Genomic DNA, 8,010 nt, shown 5'->3' with positions numbered 1-8,010 from the left:
AGAAGGCCAGGGTGACTGGAGCCAAGTTGCAGTGAGGAAGTGTGATACAGATAAGGTTGGAGGGACAAATACAAGCCAGACCTCAGAATCTTAGAACAAGGTCGTGGTAAGGAATTTGGATTTTAATCTAAGCATGCTGGGAAGCTGTTCAAAATTTTTTACTGAGAGAGCAACATGATTTAGCTTACCAAGTTTTATATTTATTCATTGCATTGGCACTGTACAAAATTATTTGCTTGTGCATTGCCTCTCTCCCTTCTAGAATGAAGGTCCATGAGCATAGAGATCTAATTTGCGTCACTGCTGTATCCTCAATTCCTGTGTGCTCTGAATATATATTTGACGAATGAATGAGTGAATGTTTTGTAAAAGATTACTCTTGCTATTTGGAAAATTGAAAGGGTAAGAGTGGAAACATGGAGGCCAAAGTAGAAATGATCATAGTGGCTTGGACTAGGGTGGTATCTGCTGATGAAGATAGAGATGGATAGATTTGGGATATATTTTGGATGTAGAGCTAAATGCACCTGATAGATTTAATGTGGAGGTAAGGGAAAGAGAGGAATCAAAGATCACTTCTGGGTTTTTGGCTCAAAACCCTGGGTAGATGACATGCCATTTACTGAGCAAGGAAAGATTAAGGGAAGCACAGCTTTTTGGTGAGGATGAGGCATGGGGGGTGGAATCAGTTGTTATGTTTTGAACATGCTGAGATACCTAGTTGATTTAACCACTCTAGGACTAATTTCCTCATTTGTAAAATGAGGATCATGATACTTACCTCAGGATTACTCTGAGGATTAAACTAGGCTCACAGGCAATGGTGTATAGTAAAGAGCATGGTGTATAGTAAAGAGACACCCAAAAGTTTTGGGTGTCAGAAAGGCTTATATGTGAATCCAGTTGTATCATTCAATAATTTAATAATCTTGCATGGGTTATTTCACTAGTCTGTATCTCAACTTCCTCATTAGTTAAATAGGGATTATAGGATTGTAATATCTACCTTGAAGGCTAGGAGTAATGTGATTGTTCACCACACAGGGTTCAAAATGGTTGAAATGGGTCAGGATACTATCTCTCTCTCCCTGTATATCTATCTATCTATTAGGATTTTATATATAAAATATATATAATTCCACGGATAACTATAACCTATAATCTGCATATTAAGATTTTATATATATAATTAATATATATATTATAGTTATTGTATAAAGCATTTGGAAGAAAATCTCAAACATGGTAGGTGCTTATTAAGTTCTTTTCCATCTTTCAGTCCATTCTCCTAGAGCAGTAGTTCTTGGCTCTAACTGCACATTAGAATGCCCTAAGGAACTTAAAAAACAAAACAAAAGAAAACCAAGTCCCACCCCTGGAAATTCTGGTTTAATTGTTTTGGAGTAGCTCCCTAGCCTGTAATTTTTGAAAGCTTCTCAAGTGATTCTAACTGAAGTCAGGGTTAAGAATTACTGGTACGGGGCTGGCCCTGTGGCCGAGTGGTTAAGTTCACACGCTCCGCTGCAGGTGGCCCAGTGTTTCGTTGGTTTGAATCCTGGGCGCGGACATGGCACTGCTCATCAAACCACGCTGAGGCAGCGTCCCACATGCCACAACTAGAAGGACCCACAACGAAGGATATACAAATATGTACCAGGGGGCTTTGGGGAGAAAAAGGAAAAAAAAAAAAAGAATTACTGGTAGAATTATCTTTCTAAAGTCCAAATGGGGCCGTGTTGCTCCTCTGCTTAAAAACTTGTCGTGATTCCCCATTGTCTGCTGACTGTGGTCCGAGCTCCTGTGACTTGTATGCCAGGGCCTGAGCAGTGAGTCTCAACACTCTCCAGAAATATGACACACTGCCATGAGTAACTTCAGCTTGGGTGCAACTCCCACCAGCTCTTTTACTTACCAGCTGTGTGACCTTAAGCAAGTTACTTATCTTCTCTCTCAGCTATAGTTTTTCTGTCTCCTTTCAGCTTTGCTTCTTTTAACTCTGAACCTTTATCCGTGTTTTCCTTTCTTTTGGGGATGTCCTCTCTCTCTTTCCTCCCTGGCAAACTCCTGATGTTCTTCAAACCTCAGTTTATATGTCCTCGCCTCTGTGAAGCTTACCATGAATGCCCTTCCTTGACATGATCATCTTCTTTCTTTGAATTCTCATGCCACTTCATAAATACCTCTATATGAACTCTTTTCCTGTTGCACTGTAATTATGTTTCTACATCTACCATCCACGTTCTACCAGACTTTGAGCTTTTTGAGGGCAAGACCTATATCTCATTTATCTTCATATTATGTTTGCCTAGCATGGAGGCTGTTTCATAGCAAGTGGTCAATAAATCTTGTTGAATTAATGAAGTGAAATGAAATAGACAAAGATCCCTGAAACTGCCAAACGTGTGGATTTAGGAGAGGATCTATGTCTTTTGCTTGATGCTTTGTAATAAATTTTGGTTGAATGAATGAAAAAAGTCAAATGAAAACTGTCAGATTTATATCATTTCCTACCTTGACAACGTCTAGCTGACTCATTAAGGGACCATTTCCTCTTGGGAAAAAAACAAAACAAAACAATTTAAAACCATCGTCAATAAAAGCGGTGAGGAAATTGAATCATGGTTTTGTATAACTGGAATTTCTCCAAAAACCAGTATGGCCTGACTGGTGGACACACATGGTTTATCAACTGTAGCAAGTGAGAACACAAAGGCTGTATAACACTGCAGCGGGAGCTAGTTGCGATATCTTGTTGTTATGAACAGAGCGATCACTCCATGCCCTAAAAGCATGTTTTTGAAAACCTTTCTCTCCTCCACTTCCTGCTTATCACTCAACAAACTCTGTTGTTGTTTCTTTCACAGTGTGCTTGGCATGGACTAGGGCCTAGGGATGCAGAAGTAGATTAGACACAGTCCTTGCTCTCAAGTAGCTTAAAATCTGCTAAGGATACAGAGCTCTTTTCAGACAGAGCAAGAAAATTCTCTAGGCACTGTAATACAAGTTATAGGAGGTAAGGGAGTAGTCACTCTGTGGTGGTAGGTGGGATGGGCTTTGTGGAAAGTTAGGAAAGGTTTGTAGAGGAGATAAAGCTTGCATACCCTTTAAAAATAAGATGTTGATAAATTAGATGAGACAGATAAAGCTATTCGAAGTAAAGAGAACAGTAGCAACAAATGTAAGGAGACACAATAAAAGCCTGTCGTGTTTAGGCATCTACTAGTGGTTCAAGAAAGCTGGAAGCGGATGATGCAGCAAGAGATGGAGCTGGACAGGTGGGTAAGGACTCACTCTTACGCCTTATGGGTAAACCAAGGAGTTTGGACTTGATGTTGTAGGCACTGAGAGCCATTAAAGGATGTTAAGCCAGTATTACAAACAGTTTTTAATTTTGAAAGATCACTCTCTAGCAGCAACATGGAACAGAGGCAAGTCTGGAGTCAGGGAGACCAGAAGAATATTGTCCAGTGAGGGAAGAAGACAGTAGCAAAAGGGAAGAGGAGAAAGGAGCAGACCTAAAGGACATTAAGATGGAAAAGTTGATTACCCTTAGTGATTGGATGTAGTTAGATTAGGGGAGAGGGAGAAACGTAAGATAACTCCCAGGTCTCAAACTTAGGTGACTGGGTGAAGGTGGCTCTGTCCATGAAGATGAGGAGCGTTGGAGGGCTAGGTTTGTGTGAAGATAAGTTGAATTTTGGGTAGGTTGAGTTTGAGATATCTGTGGGATACCTGAGTGGAGTTTCTAATGGTCATTTAGAAATAGAAATTATTATTTTTTTGCAATGGGAGCTAGAAACTTCTAGATCACAGCTTCAGGGTCTTAATTAAAATATAAGTTGAGGAGAGGGTGATTGGCTATAGATAACAAACCCAGCAGCCATTCACATTAAGACAAAAATCTCCCTCTCCCTGGGGCTAGAGTGTTCAGTTTCAAATTCTCAAGATTCACCAGTCCTCTAGTAATTTAGAAATCCAAATCAAATACTTAAGAAATCCAAACTCTTATACTTTTTGTACATATTTTTTTTTTGCCATCAAGAGGCAACAGAGTGTATTTTTCAGGCTTTAATGTAAGTATAATGCACTGTAAATGTAACTGCCCAAATATTCTTCTAATCAGGACAGAATTCAAGTAAATATGGCCAGCACCAAAGCTGACCTCATGGTGGCACTCCAATCTTGTTGGAATAAAGGACTCTGGGATCATTTTACTAACCTCTAAGTGGACAGTCCACACTGCAGTAAATAGTTGGCATGAACTCTAGGTCCATAGACCCCACAGTTAAACTTCTGGGGAGAATTTACAGGGGAGGATATGCTTTTCTGTTTTTAAGTCAGCTCTGACCTAAGACTGGATCAACAGTATAGGTGAATATTATGGCAGCATGTCTCCATCCAAAAAATAAATTTCATCAGTGTTCAAAACTAACTGAAATAATATCCTCATTATTATTGATTAATAGCTGCCATCTATTGGTGCCTACCATGTGCCACATACAGCTCTGGATAACTTTTCATGTTATATGAGCCCATTGAACCCTTACAACGGTCCTATGAGCTTGATAATTTCTGAGGAAGAAACTGAGGCTCAAAGACATTAAGTAGCTCTCCTCTCAAATCACGTTGGTAGTAAGTAGCCAGGCTGCATTTTGAACCCAGTCTGTGTGATTCCAAAACGTGAGCTCTTTAAGGAAGGCTGCATTGTCTCCTATTACTGATGCCACGATTAAACCAGTAACAAATGAAACGTGGTTTTCTCTGGGTATAGACTGTTTGGCATCAGGTAGTTTAAATGATGCTGTATTTAAGGAGATCTAGTGAGGACCCCTATTGTGAATTTGAGGGCTCTTCGTGAAACGCTTCACCACATATGAGAAACAGGATATTTACATAATCACAAAGTATGTCCCATGAGGTATTTATTAATTACAAAGAGAAAAATAGTAAATTTACAGTGGAGAAAGCTTGCAGCTACTATGTTAACAAAATAATCAAAGTATAAATGATAAAGCAAACATGGTAAAATATCAATATTTGTGCCAGAGAGAGATTCTTTTCGTTTTACAGTGGAAAAAACAGAGGGACAAGGGAGGATTTGTTGATATTATTGGTCAGCAATGGAACAGAGGACTAATTTCTATCTTTGATCTCCATCTCTGAAAGCCCAAATCCCACAAAGGCTTCCAAGTGAAGCATTTACCTTTCTAAGGGGTAGAGATTTATTGGTAAATCCTAGACTCTGTATAAAGGAAGACTCCCCAGAGAAGAACACAAATAATGAAACTCCAGAATAATGTTATTATACTGACCACAGACTGTAGAGGTAGGAGTTAGTTGTCCTTCCTCCTACGATGCTTAATCAAGAGTGTCAAATTATATTTATAAAGCATTTTTAAAATGCCTAACAGACTTCAAAGCCATAAAGCTTCTCTACATCTCTAGGAGTTACTGTCAGCATTTTGTGTGTTCTCAGCCTAACATAATTACCAATCTGTCTATTTTTTAAAGAACTGTTCTTTTAGTGAGAAGGAGAAGTCTGGAGAAGCTTTTTGTTCAGCATGTTGGTGTTTGCATGATTTACAGTATAATTAACCAGCCTTGTAGCACCAGCAGACCAGCTCCCTTTACTATTCAGCATGTCTCCAGTGACTTCAGCTCGTCATTTCTGCCGAGAGGAAATACTTCCTCCTTGGAGATGTGAAAATATTATGTCCCTGATTGTTCCCGCAGGAAAAATGTGATCAGTACTTATATAGCCATTGTTTTTTGGATCTAAAAGATTTTTGCGCCATTATTTTTGTACATCATTACTCTTGGAGATAAAACTTAATTAAATTAATATATACAAAATCTAATTCTACTTAAGTAGGATTTTGTTATTCAATTGCTTATAATTCCCAGAAGACATTTGTTAAGATATAATTGTGCCACTTAAAAGATATAAAAATTCTGGTAACTCAAAAATTTAAAACAAAAACACCCATGTGGGGCCAGCCTGGTGGCCTGGTGGTTAAGTTCAGCATGTTCTGCTTTGGCAGCCTGGTTTTGGTTCCTGGGTGCAGACCTACACCACTTGTCTGTCAGTAGCCATGCTGTGGTCACAGCTCACATCCTAAAGAGGAAGATTGGCAGCAGATGTTAGCTCAGGGCAAATCTTCCTCAGCAAAACCAGATAAAACAAGGGCCAGCCTTGTGGTGCAGTGGTTAAGTTCTCGTGCTCCACTTTGGTGGCCCAAGGTTCACAGGTTCAGATCCTGGGCACAGACCTAGCACCACTTATCAAACCATGCTGTGGAGGTATCCCACATAAAGTAGAAGAAGATTGGCATAGATGTTAGCTCAGTGACAATCTTCCTCAAGCAAAAAGAGGAAGATTGGCAACAGATGTTAGCTCAGAGACAATCTTCCTTAGAAAAAATCCTCCCCAAACAGAAAACACCTATGTGGACAAATATGTAATGAATGTTGTCAAAAAAAATTACTTTAAATCCTGGGGCTGGCCTGGTTGCATAGTGGTTAAGTTTGCATGCTCTGCTTCCTCAGCTCTGGGTATGCAGGTTCAGATCCTGGGTGTAGAGCTACACACCACTCATCAAGCTGTGCTGTGGCGGTGTCCCATATACAAAATAGAGCAAGATTGGCACAGATGTTAGCTCAGGACCCATCTTCTTCACCAAAAACAAAACAAAACAAAAAACTCTAAATCTCGATATTAAAACCTAGTTAGGTATCTAAAAACTTCAAATGTGTCCACTTTTGGCCCAGTCACCCTACTTCTAGGAAGTTATCCTAAATATACACCTCCAACAATATGAAAATACGTATGCACAAGGTAAACTATGCAGCATTGTTTGTATTTTCAAATATTGGAGACAACCTAAATGCACTGTACAAGATAGTGATTGAATAAACTATGGCACCAGCGTATAATAGAGCACTATGCATCTGTAAGAAAGAGTGAGGAAGATGCCTGCAAACGGATATGGAATGATTTCTAGGATCTATTGTTTAGTGAAAAAAGAAAGATACAAAAGAGTGTCTATAGTCTACTGCCTTTTGAAAAAAAGAAAAAAAGAGAAGTGAGAAAATACACATGTGCCTGGTTTTGACAAAAAAGGAAAACAGGAAGGATAAACGAGAAACTAATAAGATTGGTTACTTACAGGAGGTGAGTGGGAATGAGGTTGAAAGGGTGAGGAGGGTCGGCACTGAGTAGAGGATGGAGAGTGACATTTTTCTTGAATATTCCTTTTTGTATGATTCTATCTTTTGGAACCATGTTAATGATTCAGATAGTAACCACACACACACAAATAGGGGAAAATACTAAAAACAGAATACAAACAACAACCTAACAGTTTCAAATAGATAACATAATCACACTGAAAAACAAGTGTGTGTGTCTGTGTGTGTGTGTGTGGGAGGGGGATTAACTCAACCCAAGTAACTTTAAAATACAATTTGTTTTTTACTATATACTCTCATACTAAAGAAAAAATGAACTGTAAATGAATATTAAACTCTAATTGGTCTGTTTTTCTTGCAATGGTTGGGATTTTTCTTTTTTTTGGTAGCAATTCTAAGACTACTTTCTGTATATTCTGGGATTGAGTAAATAAGTAAATATATGATAGACAATAGGATTTAATTTTCTCACTGAGAGAAAAGAGAGTTACAAATGTGGAAAGAGAGAAGAGTAGAATGAATTAGTATTAGTATTAGATTCGAATTGGACATAGTATGAACTCATGGCTTTTAATACATATAGATATGGATATGTGTGTGTAGTGGTCTAGTGGTTAAGATTCAGCACTCTTACCTCTGCAGTCATGGGTTCATCTCCTAGTCAGGGAACCACACCACCTGTCTGTGGGTTGTCATACTGTGGCAGCTGAGTGTTGCTGTGATGCTGAAAGCTATGCCTGCCACTGGTATTTCAAATACCAGCAGGGTTACCCAGGGTGGACAGGTTTCAGTGGAGCTTCTTAACTAGACAGAGTAGGAAGA

The sequence above is a fragment of the Equus quagga genome, chromosome 11, assembly GCF_021613505.1.
Source record: "Equus quagga isolate Etosha38 chromosome 11, UCLA_HA_Equagga_1.0, whole genome shotgun sequence".
NCBI lineage: Eukaryota > Metazoa > Chordata > Mammalia > Perissodactyla > Equidae > Equus > Equus quagga.
This window is presented reverse-complemented; position numbering follows the sequence as displayed.